General features: G+C 43.3%; 1 protein-coding gene across 1 annotated transcript in view; it reads left to right on the forward strand.

Moving 5' to 3' along the window:
* The window catches only part of IL34 (interleukin 34), a 66,929-nt gene that overhangs the window by 39,241 nt on the left and 12,860 nt on the right, over positions 1-14,828 (forward strand). The gene's annotated exons all lie outside the window — the stretch shown is intronic.

Below are 14,828 nucleotides of genomic sequence, written 5' to 3' on the forward strand. Positions count from 1 at the left end.
TAAGAAAATTTTACCCAACTCAAAACCACAAATATTTTCTCCTAGAATTTTTATAGTTTTAGGTTTTGCAATTATGTCTATGATCCATTTCAAGTTATTTTTATGCATGGTGTGAGGTAAGGGTTATGCGTAATTATTTTTTTTAAGTAAGGATTTCCAGTAGTTTCTGCAGCATTGGTTGAAAAGACTCCCTTTCCATGTCTTCTCTGAGTCTGACGTTTCCCCCGGGAATGGGAGGATTAATTCTCGCAGTCGCTACAAGGAGAAAAAGGTATAATCATTGTGCTACACTGGATATATACCCATTGGCACACGGTCAGGACTCAATAAACAGCAATTAGTTCTCAGATTATGGTAACTGCTTTCCTGTGGTTTGGCATTTAAGTTGTTTCCAGTTTTCTTTCTTCAAGTGTAAACAGCAATGCAATGGATATTCCAACCGTACTGCTTTTTTTTTTCTTTAAAATTATTTTAGAGTATTTACACATCTTAATCCATACAATTAGTGTTAGAAGTGTTTGGATTCATGCACTCTGACAGAAGCCAGAAGTCAGAAGCCATGAATTGCATTTGAATTAGCTCTGCTTCTAACTAGAGGGAGCTTCTTGGGAGTGCTAAGAACTGCAATCATCACCTTCCCTGGCAACCCCCTGCCACCATCCCCAGTGGGTATTTTCTCATCTTCCCTTTAGCTGCACACACTCCCGTGATACTGTTTTCTACTCATTTATTTACCTCCTTGCCTCCCCCACTGGCCTGTATACCTCTTACTGGAATCACACCTTACCAGTTCCCAGCACAGTGGCTGCACATAGTAGGTGCTTAATAAATGTTGACTGTAAGAACAGCATGCAACACAGCATGAACTAGTACTGCCGCTGGGTCTGTGGACTTCTCCGAGATGAGCTTTCTGATAACATTGTTCTTTTAGCACTGGTGCTTTCGTTCCAAGACATCTCATCATTTAAACAGCTTTTTTCTCTAAGTGTGGATTGTGTGCCATTAGTTAATGTTGGATGGTGTAACATGGTACTGGTACTTGGATCCTGCATTAAATAATATTGAATCCCAAAGTGAGGAAATTTCTTTTCAGTTCTTTTTCAATCCTTCTTACTTCTCTAGGGAAGGGTTTCTCAGCCTCAGCACTGCTGACATTTGAGGGCCAAAAAATTCTTTGCTGTGGGGTGGCTGCCCTGTGCAGGGTAGAATGTTTACGGCATCCTGACCTCCACCCACTAGATGCCAGTAGCACCACCATCCCCAGTTTTGACAACCAAAGATATCTCTAGGCATTGCCAGATGTCACCTGGGGGACAAAATCCACCTCCCAGCTGAGATTGACTGCTCTAGGAGAAAGACTCAGTCTGGTGCTGATATATTTCAAACACCTCTCTAACCCTTGCTAGTCTCCCTTTTCCAAAAAGAGAGAGCAGATCCCTAGTTCAGCAGGCAATGCTTTCTCACTCGAATTTACATTATTTTGCTTTCCTTGATGTTACCTTCTCATTTTGGCAAGTTAGAATTGTTTTCCTCTCAATGTAAGTGTTATGAAGTTTTCTTTACAAATAAATTTCAGTAAAAAGGTGAGTGACTATAGAGAAATATACCTCAAACATGTACATATGGCCCAAATAGCTCCGTGCTAGACACCTGGTCCTAAGGAAACGTTGAGTAATGCATCTTCCTGTTTCAGTGCTTCTGTCGTCTGCAGCACTGGGCAGGCTTTTATGTTTTTCTTTTTTAAAATTAGTTAATTAATTAATTTTTTGGCTGTGTTGGGTCTTCATTGTTGCGTGCGGGCTTTCTCTAGTTGCGGTAAGCAGGGGCTACTCTTTGTTTTGGTGCGCGGGCTTCTCATTGCGGTGGTTTCTCTTGTTGTGAAGCACGGGTTCTAGGTACACAGGCTCTAGTTGTGGCTCACAGGCTTTAGAGCGCAGGCTCAGTAGTTGTGGCGCACGGGCTTAGTTGCTCCATGTGGGATCTTCCCCGAGGAAGGATCGAACCCATGTCCCCTGCGTTGGCAGGAGGATTCTTTTTTTTTTTAAACATCTTTATTGGAGTATAATTGCATTATAATGGTGTGGCAGGTGGATTCTTAACCACTGCGCCACCAGGGAAGTCCAGGTTTTTATGTTTTGCTTCACCTAAGTCAATACTCCAGCTTGGGAGATGCCCTAGGGATCTGGTGTAGGTGCCAAGCCTCCCAGACATGCTAACACTGATCACATACATGCAGCACCTGTCAGAAGTGTACTGCCTGCTACAGGCATTTGGTCTGTGGACCCAGGAGTGAGTCTCAGTTGATAAAATCATTCAGGTAGCTTTGGTTTACAAGGGTAAAGGCAGTGCATGTCTTGATGCCAGCCAATCTTTTTCTGAGAGGCAGGCATTTGAAAACAAATCACACAGGCCTGGAGACTTTCTGATTTCATAGAGAGGTCAGACGTGGGAGGAAAGTACACTATGTCATTCATATCAGATATCTTGGCAAAGCTGCTGACCTGCTACTGACTCTGCTTGCCTCATGCATGGGAAAAGGCTTGATCAGATAGCCATGTGAGTGAGAATATCACACTTAGCAACCTTGATGAATTAATGGGTCTAGGCATTAAGCATTGGTAGCTATCAACATCAGAAAAGAGTGAAAACCAGACATTACCTCCTGTTGGGAGAACCCAGCACCATGTGTAGTCGTGACAAAGGATTTATGCTTGAGTCTGATCCAACCCCCAGTGTGCAAAAGCAGAGAACAGAGGAACGTGTTGAATTGCACAGTGAGTGCAGACTGGGAGCACTCTCTGGGACACATATCCTGGGTTCTTTAACAGATGAATTGTAAAAGAAAGGGATGGAGGAGAAATCCTGTAGATTGTAGATTAAAAGAGGCTTAAAAGATATGAAATTTTAAAAATGGGCAAGGCTGAAAACTAAACTATACTTGTCTAGGGAGGCACACTTGGTTGATAAAACCAGAAAGAAAGCCAACAAAGTGATTGCTGTAATAATTAGGATGCTGGTTACTTTTTTGGCGAGCTATAGTTGAGATGGGGCTCATGGAGGACCTTTTAGGCTGGCTGACTGGGTTCCATTCCTTGATTTCATGGTAGATATAAAGTTTGTTTATCTTATAATAATTCATTAAACTATACATTTGTTTTCTGTTACCTCTATGTTTTATTTTAAAATAGTTTTTAAAAAGCAAGGTGCAAAAGAATATGTGTAAAATGCCACCTTTTGTAGGCAAAAAGAGGAAATATGAAAAATATGCGTGTATTTTAAAATGTAAACAATGTAAGAATAAACCAAAAACTAATGAAAATATTTATCAGGGAGGGGGAAATAAGGGGAGGAGAAAGATAGACCTTTCTGAACATGGCTTTTATAGTTTTTACTTTGGAATGTTGTGTTTTATATAATTAAAACACAGAATTTAAAACAAATCTCTAAAAATAAGAAACAAATGGAAATACATGATCTTTTGTTTTTTTAAAATATTTATTTATTTTATTTATTTGGCTTTGTGAGATCTTCATTGCGGCATGCAGGCTTTTTAGTTGCAGCACGCAGGAGCTTTAGTTGTGGCATGTGGGATCTAGTTCCCTGACGAGGGATAGAACCTGGGCCCCCTGCATTGGGAGCGCAGAGTCTTAACCACTGGGCCACTAGGGAAGTCCTGGAAATACATGATCTTTTCACTGTACATTCCCATTGGGAATATAACCTAAGATGAAAGAACCACAAAGAAATCTTAAACTGCACAGACTTGTTTTATTGTTATCAGTGTTAACTATTGAAATATTTTGAAACTTCTATATATATGAAAGGATAAAGAAAATAATTATCTTAAGTGTCATTAAGAAACAAGATTTTCAGCACAAAAGAGATGCAAATAACAATCTAAAGAAGTTTAAAAACCTTATAATTCTGGGACTTCCCTGGTGGTGCAGTGGTTAAGAATCCACCTGCCAATGCAGGGGACACGGGTTCAAGCCCTGGTCCAGGAAGGACCACATGCCGTGGAGCTACTGAGCCCGTGTGCCACAACTACTGAAGCCCGTGCACCTAGGGCCCATGCTCCGCAATAAGAGAAGCCACCACAGTGAGAAGACCCCGCACCGCAACGAAGGGTAGTTCCCGGTCACCGTGATTACAGAAAGCCCACACACAGCCACAAAGACACAATGCAGCCAAAAATAAATAAATAAATATTTTTTAAAAAGTAAAAGGAAGAGACCAGTGACAGACTTTAGCAACATGGAAGGATCCCCAACACATTTTCTAAGTGAAAGAAGACAGGACAGAAATAGCAACATATTATATGGTGCCATTTATATAATATTCTGGAAAAAATAAAACCCCAGTAACAGAAATTAAGTGATCACCAGAGGTGTGGGGTGGGGAAGAGGATTGACCGCTAAAGGATACAGGGGACCTTTCTGGGGTGATAGTAATGTTCTATATCTTGAATAATGTGTTGGTGTATATAGTTGTGGAAACTCATCAAAGAGGCTGAACTTTAGTGTACATCGATTATACCTCAGTGAACCTGACTTTAAAGTAACTTCAATGCATTGAAATCTAAAAATTAAAAAAATAATGAATTCAAAGTGATACTGAAAAATCATCATTTATTACCTTTGGAAGATGTTAGGGAACAACTCATTCTGAAAGCTGGTAAATAAAGGGAAAGAATCAAGCTTTTATCCTGCTTTTTCTACCCAGACCAAATTTTAAGATAAGAAAATAGATGAGGAAGGAAAGTTCTACTTTATAAAAGAATCACAGTAATAAATATAGAAGAGAAAATAGAATAAGAAAGTCACCACCTAAGGAAGTTACTGGATCAAGGCTATAATCATGAGTATTTGATGAAAGGTAAAATGTTGATGGAGAACTTTGTAATGGATGGATCATGGAGCAAGAACATGACATTAGCTCATTAAAGTGGGACAAACAGAACTTCTGTGCCTCCTGATGTCATGCAGCACCTCCTATGGAAATTATACCTGAGCCCAATGAAGCTTCCTGATCTAAATATTATAAATACAGAGATAAATATGTTAAATGACATTCCAGGGGTGCAATTATCCAAATCCAGAATGTGGGACGTCTACAGGACAAGTGACCCAGTTTCTTCAACAGAAACAAAAAGGGAAAAATAAATTATTATAGATTAAAATGTCTTAAGAGTTCAAAACTTACCAGAAAGCTACAGAAGTCGACAGTGTGGTATTGGCATAAAGATATACATATAGGGACTTCCCTGGCGGTCCAGTGGTCAGGACTTGGCGCTTTCACTGCCAGGGCCCAGGTTCAATCCCTGGTTGGGGAACTAAGATCCGGCAAGCTGTGTGGCGAGGCCAAAAATAAATAAATAAATAAATAAAAATATATACATATAGATCAATGGAATAGAATTGAGAGTCCAGAAATAAATCCATATCTATTTATGCATTTATGGTCAACTGATTTTCAGTAAAGATGCCAAGGCCATTCATTGGGGGAAAGAATAATCTTTTTAAAAACTGGTGCTGAGGACTTCCCTAGTGTCTCAGTGGTTAAGAATCCACCTGCCAACGCAGGGGACATGGGTTCGAGCCCTGGTCCGGGAAGATTCCCACATGCCACAGATCAACTAAGCCCATGTGCCACAACCACTGAGCCTGCACTCTAGAGCCCTCCAGCCACAACTGCTGAAGCCTGCATGCCTAGAGCCTGTGCTCCGCAACAAGAGAAGCCACCACAATGAGAAGCCTGGGCACCACAACAAAGAGTAGCCCTTTCTTGACACAACTAGAGAAAGCCTGCGTGCAGCAACGAAGACCCAATGCAGCCAAAAATAAATAAATAAATAAATTTATTTTTAAAAAAACCAAAAAAACAAAACTAGTGCTGGGACAACTGGATAGCCACATGCAGAAGAATGAAGTTGGGCTCTTGCCTCACACCATATACAAAGATTAACTCCAAATGGATCAAAGACCTAAATACAAGAGGTAAAACTATAAAATTCTTAGAATAAAACACATGTATATCTTTGTGCCCTTGGATTAGACACTAGTTTCTTAGATATGACACCAAAAAGCATAAGTGACCAAAAAATAGAAAAGTAAATAAAAAATAAATTGGACTTCATCAAACTTAAAAAGTTTTGTGCATCGGGGACACTATCAGGAAAGTGAAAAGACAACCCACAGAACGGGAGAAAATATTTACAAATCATACATCTGATAAGAGTCTAAAAAAAAGAGTCTAGTACCCAGAATACATAAAGAACTCTTGTAACTCAAAAATAAAAAGATAAACCAGTTTAAAAAAATAGGTAAAGTATTTGAATAAACATTTCTCCAGAGAAGGTATACAGATGGCTTATAAGCAGGTGAAAAGATGCTCAACGTCATTAGTCATCAGGAAAATGCAAATCAATACCGCAGTGAGATACCACTTCATACCCACTAGGATGGTTGTAATGAAAAAGATAATAACAAGTGTTGGTGAGAAATCAAAACCCTCGTACATTGCTGATGGGAATATAAAATGGTGTAGCTGCCTTGGAAAGCAGACTGGCAGTTCCTCAAAAAGTTAAACGTAGAGTAGCCATATGACCCAGCAACCACATTCCTAGGAATATACCCGAAGAGAACTGAAAACATACACCAACACAAAAACTTGTACACGAATCTTCATAGCAATGTAACTCATAATAGCCCAAAAATGAAAACAACCCAAATGTCCATCAATTGATGAATGGATAAAGAAAATGTAGTATATCCATACATTAGAATATTATATTACAATAAAAAGGAATGAAGTACTGGTCCTGGTGGTAAGATGGTGGCCGCTGCAGAGTGTGATGTGGTAATGGCAGCAACTGAGCCAGAGCTGCTCAACCACAAAGAAATGAAGGAAACAGTCTTTCAAGGAGCAAGAAGGTGCATACTATGTCAAGAAAGATTACAATGACGCTTATAATTATTATATATAGATATCTATATACAGCTATTATATGTAGATATACTCTTTCTATATATACAGTAGCCATGTGACATGTGTGTGTGTGTATGTGTGTATGTATGTATGTAATGGAATACTACTCAGCCATAAAAAGAATGAAATAATGCCATTTGCAGCATCATGGATGGACCCAGAGATTATCATACTAAGTGAAGTAAGTCAGGAAGAGAAAGACAAATACCATATATCACTTATATGTGGAATCTAAAACATGATACAAATGAACTTATTTACAAAACAGAAACAGTCTCACAGGCATAGAAAACAAACTTATGGTTACCAAAGGGGAAGGGGGGTGGAGGAGGAATAAACTAGGAGTTTGAGAGTTCAAGGCATTCTTTGGCGGTCCTGGGAGCTTTGAAGCACCTGGTCCAGGGATTTTTTTTTTTTTTTTCAATTTGACAAATGAAAGGAAACTATTTAGAACCCAGAAAATGCAGACTTGTGCAGTTTAACCTGGAATGTGGACGCAGGTCACCTCCTCCCTTCATCATGTCTCCATGTACTTAGAGCGGTTTTGTTTTCTTAGTTGGATATCCTGTTCCTGTGTGAGTGGGGTGAAGGAAAGGGAGCCAGACTAAAGACTACAGGTCGGGGAGGGAGGCAGAGAGTGAACAGGGAGACAGCTTGTGAATTTTTGTTTTACTGTTTAAATTTATTAAAAAAAAGAAAGAAAATTGAGAATAAAATGTTTCAGCCTTATTTTTTTTAAAAAAAGGAACGAAGTACTGATAGATGCTATGTCTTAGCCTGCTCAGGTTGCCACAATAATATACCATAGCTTTCCGGGCGGCGGGGACGGCGGTGGGCCTGGCGGTCCGCTCGGCCTCCGGGCTGGAGCCCGGGTCCCCGCCCACCCCAGCGCCCGCCGCCAGCCTAGCCCCGCGCCGCCGTCCTGGGTCCCGGTGGCCGGAGGTGCACCTGGGTCCGCGGGACAGGCGGGCGCAGAGGTCGCCTGTGTTGGGTGGGTGGGGTGCGGCGAGGTTCTGGCGCCTCCATGGAGCCCGGTCCGGGGCTGGGGCGCCGCGGCTTGCTATGCTCTCCGCACTCTCCCGGCGGCTCTGAAGCCTCGAGAACACGGCTAGGCAGCAGTAGTTTAATGGGGCGTTTGCCTGCTGGGACCTAGGGGCCTGCTGGGGTCTCAGCTCTTGGCTGGCCCCGGAACAAGAGGTTGCCAGGCGTGTGACGGCAGCAGGTAGGAGTGAGACGCTGGTGCAGTGATGAGCAGGAAAGGAAGGACAGTGGCGGTTGGCCTGTGAACCTAGGCAAGAATGACCAGCCAACACAATCCAGACCAAGGTCCGTGGGCCCAGCTTGGTCCTGTGAGGCTGGTTAGTGGAATAGACCTGCAGGTGTGGCTCTTGTCACTCTAGGACTGGCTTTGGGACAGATCCAGCTGATGAGGCCAGGGCACCATCCTCAGTTCTCCAGGAGAGTGCGCCGGAGTGGAGCCAGGGGGGTGTGCCCAACTCAGCACTGCGGCCACGCATGTCCAGTCTGCTGGCAAGGGCAGTGGAGAGCTGAGGGAAGTCATGGCCTTGGGAATGTCCTCTGATGAAAAAGAACCTGCAGGCTTACAAAATAACTTTTGTGTGGAACGTTGGTGTGTTGGAAAGCAGTTCTGTGTGCTGTTCCCCCTTGGTGTGGATCAGCAGTGCTGAGGCAGCAGGTGTGACACAGAAGTGTGAGCGGAGAGCGTCTGGAGTCCCCAGACTCCAGGGAAACTAGAGAGGACAGCCAGCCTAGTGAAGAGGACAGGAGTTGGGGCCGGGGGCGGCAGCCCAGCAGGCGCCCCTCGTCTCAGGGCCCTAATCCTGGCTCCAGCTGGTGGTCAGGGGAGCTGCAAGGTCTTCTGGGCGAACAGAGCCCACAGTCCTGAGCTGTTCTTCGTTGTGTTTGGGTCATCTCCCCCCATCCAAGGGGAGAAATCTAGATGAGGTTTAAGAATTAGTGCTTTAAGAATGTGGATCTCGGGCTTCCCTGGTGGCGCAGTGGTTGAGAGTCCGCCTGCCGATGCAGGGGACACGGGTTCGTGCCCCAGTCTGGGAGGATCCCACGTGCCGCGGAGCGGCTGGGCCCGTGAGCCATGGCCGCTGGGCCTGCGCGTCCGGAGCCTGTGCTCCGCAATGGGAGAGGCCACAGCAGTGAGAGGCCCGCGTACAGCAAAAAAAAAAAAAAAAGAATGTGGATCTCATAGTTGAAACCTTGGAACATGTGTTTTCAGCCCAAGGTGTTAAAGTGAACGGAAGGATTCAATGCCTTTTCAAGGAGGGTGTCTCCATCTGGGCAGAACTAGAGAATAAATGGGTCTTGAATATATACCATAGACTGGGTGGCTTAAACCACAGAAATTTATTTTCTCACAGTTCTGGGGGCTGAAGTCCAAGATGAGGGTTGGTGGTGTGCTGGGTCTCCCAGAGAGCAGAGGTGGTGTCCCCAGCAATGTGTCTATCCACAGAGGCCTGACTGGGGCCTACATGGCCTCGGGTCAGCAAAGGTGGCCCAAAGTCGAGGAAGGACTAGCCACGGAGGAGTGGTTGGTTTGGTTGGTTTCTGGTGAGTGCTCTCCCCTTGGGTTGCAGACAGCCACCCTCTGGATGTGTGCTCACGTGACCTCCTTTTTATGGGATCATGGAGAGAGAGAGAGAGAGAACAAGCTCTCTGCTGTCTCTTCTTATAAGGGCACTAATCCTATCATGAGGGCCCCACCTTCAGGACCTCATCCAACCCTAATTACCTCACAAAGGCCCCATTTCCAAATACCATCACAATGGGGGTTAGAGCTTCAACACAGGAATTTGGCAGAGGCACAAACATTCAATTTACATGATGAATGAACCCTGAAAATATTATGCCAAGTGACAGAAGCTGGTCACAAAGGATCACATATTGTAAGATTCTATTTACATGAAAGGTCCAGAATATGCAAATCCATAGAGATAGAAAGCAGATTAGTGGTTGCCAGGGGCTAGGGGGAAGAGGAAATAAACAGTGATTGCTGATGACTACAGAGTTTATTTTTAGGTTGGTGAGAATGTTCTGGAATTAGATTATGGTAATTGTTGCACAACTCTGTGAATATACTAAAAATCTCCACTGAATTGTGTCCTTCAGAATGGCAAACTTTATGACACGTGAGTTATATCTTAATTAATTAATTAATTTTTTTAGGTTTTTTTTTTGATGTGGACCATTTTTAAAGTCTTTATTGAATTTGTTACAATATTGCTTCTGTTTTATGCTTTGGTTCTTTGGCCGCGAGGCATGTGGGTTCTTAGCTCCCCTACCAGGGGTCGAACCCCCATCCCCTGCATTGGAAGGCAAAGTCTTAACCACTGGACCGCCAGGAAAGTCCCTTAAAATTTTTTTTAAAAAGAGAGGAAAGAAGACATAGAGACCCATCAATCAGTGGACCAACTTACTGGGCTCTTAATTCAAACAAAGCAACTTAAAGACATTTTTTAAACAACCAGGGAAAATTGAACATGGATTCTTTTTTTTTAATTTATTTTTTAATTGATGTAACTGGTGTATAATATTATGTTTCATGTATGCAGCATTATATTTATACTTCTGTATACACTACAGCCTGCTGACCACCAAAAATTTAGTTTCCATCCATCACCATACAGTTGCCAACCATATAGTTATAACATACGTTACCCATTTTGCCCTTCTCACCCTTCCGCTCTGGTAACTACTCTGTTCTCTGTATCTACATGTTTGTTTTTGTTTGGTTTGGTTTGTTCGTTTGTTTTTTATATTCCACGTGAGCAAAATCATATGGTATTGCATTTCTCTGACTTATTTCACTTAGCATGATACCCTCAAGGTGCATCAGTGTTGTCACAGATGGCAAGATTTCGTCTTTTTAATGGCTGAGTAGTATTCCATTGTATATCTAATATATGCCACATCTTCTTTATTTATTCATCCATTTATTGGCACTTAGGTTGTTTCCATATCTTGGCTATTTAAAATAATGCGATGATGAACATAGGGGTGCATGTTTCTTTTCAAATTAGTATTTTCATATTCTTTGGTTAAATACCTAGAAACGTTGGGGGGAGTTCCCTGGTGGCACAGTGGTTAAGAATCTGCCTGCTAATGCAGGGGACACGGGTTTGAGCCCTGGTCCGGGAAGATCCCACATGCCGTGGAGCAACAAAGACCGTGCGCCACAACTACTGAGCCTGTGCTGTAGAGACCACGGGCCACAACTACTGAGCCTGCGTGCCACAGCTACTGAAGCCTGCACACCTAGAGCCCGTGCTCTGCAACAAGAGAAGCCACTGCAATGAGAAGCCTGTGCACCGCAATGAAGAGTAGCCCCCGCTCGCTGCAACTAGAGAAAGCCCGTAAGCCAGCAATGAAGACCCAACGCAGCCAAAAAAGAAAGAAAGGAAAGAAGGAAGAAAGAAAAAAAAAAGTTATATTAAAAAAAAAAATACCCAGAAGTGTTGGGAATTCCCCGGCGGTCCAGTGGTTAGGACTCTGTGCTTTCTGCCATGGGCCCAGGTTCAATCCCTGGTCAGGGAACTAAGATCCCACAGCCACATGGCGTGGCAAAAACAAACAAACAAACAAACAAACAAAAAAACCCAGAAGTGAAATAGTTAGGTCATATGGTAGTCCTATTCTTAATTCTTTGAGAAAACTCTGTACTGGTAACGCTCTGGCTTTACCAGTTTATAGTTCCACTAACATTGAATGAGTGTTCCCTTTTCTCCACATACTCACCAACACTTGTTATTTCTTGCCTATTTGATGATAGCAGTTCTAACAGATGTGAGGTAGTATCTTACTGTGGTTTTGATTTGTATTTCCCTAATAATTAGTGACATTGAACATCTTTCGATGTGCCTGTTGGCTATCCATATGTCTTCTTTGGGAAAATGTCTATTCAGCCCCTCTGCCCATTTTTTAATCACATTGTTTGTTTTTTTGCTGTTGTTGAATTGTATAAGTTCTTTATCTATTATGAATATTAATCCCTTATTGGACATATGATTTACAAATATCTTCTCCCATTTGGTAGGTTGTCTTTGTTTTGTTGGTGGTTTCCCTTGCTGTGCGGAAGGAAGCTTTTTAGTTTGATACAGTCCCATTTGTTTATTTTTGCTTTTGTTTCCCTTGCCTGAGGAGACGTATCTGGAAATATATTGTTAATACTGATGCCCAAGAATATACTGCCTATGTTTTCTTCTAGGAGTTTTATGGTTTCAGGTTTTATGTTAAAGTCTCTGATCCATTTTGAGTTGATTTTTGTGTATGGTGTGGGATAGTGGTGTAGTTTAATTTATTTGCATGTGGATGTCCAGTTTTCCCAACTCCATTTATTTATTTATTTATTTATTTATTTATTTATTTTTTTGCGCTACGCGGGCCTCTCACCGTTGTGGCCTCTCCCGTTGCGGAGCACAGGCTCCGGACGCGCAGGCCCAGCAGCCATGGCTCACGGGCCCAGCCGCTCCGCAGCATGTGGGGTCCTCCCGGACCGGGGCACGAACCCGTGTCCCCTGCATCGGCAGGCGGACTCTCAACCACTGCGCCACCACGGAAGCCCCCCAACTCCATTTATTGAAGAGACTATCCTTTCGCCATTGTATGTTCTTTGTACTTTTGTAGTGAATTAGTTGTGTGGGTTTATATGTGTGGGTTTATATGAACATGGATTCTGTATTAAGTGATATAAGGGATTATTGATTTGGAAATGTGCAATAGTAGTAATGCGATTATATATTTTTTAAAAATCCTTACATACTGGTAAAATGGCCTGTCTGGAATTTGCTTTAAAATACTCTAGGGAAAAAAATGGAGGATGGGTGAAACAGGAATGACAGAATATTGATAATTTTTGAAGCTGAATAATGAGGATCCATTATCCTATTCTACCTTATTTGGGTTTGTTTAACACTGCTATAATAAAGTTTCAAAACATAAATCAAATATGGCAGAGGGGAAAAAAGTCTTGATTAGTATTGAATTCCAGAAAGTTCATCCTCCAATAGAAGATGCTGAGCTGGGCCCTAGGGCAATGAAAGCACACCTTTGCCCCCAAGGCTTCCTGAGCTTCATTCAGAGGAGAGAAGCCACTGGAACCACTCCCAGAAGATGCTTTGGGTTAGAATTGACCTGGCTTTTTACAGAGCAATTGCAGAGATGATGCACTTTCAGGCTATATCAATTAGTTTTTGTTGTGTAACAGACTACCCCCAAAGCTTAGTTGTTTAAAATAAACAAACACTGATTATTTCTCATGATTCTGTGGGGTGGCTTGGATTCTGGGCTGACTTGGCAGGGGCCAGATGGACTAGTTTAGCATGGTCCCACTCAAATGCCTGAGGCCTCCTATAGGAAGCTAGCCCGGAATTGTTTACATGACATGAAGCTCTCCCAGCAGCAAGAGAGGACAAGCTGAAGGCATAGGCACATCCCACTGGTCAGAGCAAGTCACACGGCCAAGCCCAGATTAAAGGGGGCTAGAAATAGAGCCTCCTTTGCAGATTGGACTTGTACTGAATGGGATATGGGAGCTGAGGGAGCCAGTCAGGGTCTGACTCAGCCCACCTCTCTGAATGAGACTTACTACTCAGATGTGGCCAAGAGTGGGTCCTGTGTTATTCATGTGCCCCAGGTCTAGAATCCTCTTTCCACTGAACAGAGGTGGTGGATGAAATGTTATTCAGAAATATAGACCCTGGGCTAATGGAATTAACCAGAAAAAAAATCATTCCTATGTATGCTTTTGTTTATCTTCTTTTTTCTGTGGCCTCAACTCAGCCCCATTTTTCATCCACCTCCTCCTGAATTTGAGCATCTGTGACTCACTCTACAGGACTGCTAGTTGCTGGAATGTCCCTCCCCACATTCTCAAAGGGCAGAGGGGCTTGATTCACAGGAGGACGATGGGGTTGGGCATGAGGCCTTGGGACAGCTCCCTCTCCCCAGGCCTGTTTCCTCATCTCTGGATGTGGAGGTTGCATGGAGTGTCTCTGAGACCCTCGTGGCCCTGCCCTGCTTACAGGGAAGCTGTCAGGCTGGAGCGGGGGGTCCAGTACTCTGTCCCCTGGGCCTCAGGTCAGGCCTGGCTACTTTGGGGAGAAGAATGCTCTGTGTAGGTGTAATAGATTGGCTGCAGAAGTGGCCCGAATTCTTCACACACACCCCCATCCATAACTTTTTTTTTTGATTGAAGTATAGTCGATCTACAATGTTGTGTTACTTTCAGGTATACAGCAAATTGATTCAGTTATATATATGCTCATGTTGCTCATTCATTTGAGGCACTATCTGTTGACTTCCCACCAAGGAACGTGTAGCTCCTTGTCACCCGCTTCCCTCACCACTCATGTGCACCCTCCCCAGGCCCTTATCCTTCCAGGATCCTTAAGTCGTGCTTCTGTTAAACTAACTTTCACTTTTTACTTGCTACTGTGACTTTGAAAATGCTATTTGCAATTGAATTATGTAGAATAATATTCCAACTTTTACTTGTCCAACTTTTCTCTGCATGAGCTTCTAAAGGGCTGTTCCAAAGGCCTGGGTAGAGTGGGGGTGGGGTGGGAGGGGCCATTCTCAAACTCCTCCCCCTCCCTCTTCCCCACCAGAGAGAGAGAGACAGACACCCCCATTCTTTTTTTTTTTTTTTTTTTCTTTTTGCGGTATGCGGGCCTCTCACTGCTGTGGCCTCTCCCGCCGCGGAGCACAGGCTCCGGACGCGCAGGCCCAGCGGCCATGGCTCACGGGCCCAGCCGCTCCGCGGCATATGGGATCCTCCCAGACCGGGGCACGAACCCGTATCCCCTGCATCG

This window comes from Mesoplodon bidens (assembly GCF_964165515.1).
Source record: "Mesoplodon bidens genome assembly, chromosome: 18".
Taxonomy (NCBI): Eukaryota; Metazoa; Chordata; class Mammalia; order Artiodactyla; family Ziphiidae; genus Mesoplodon; species Mesoplodon bidens.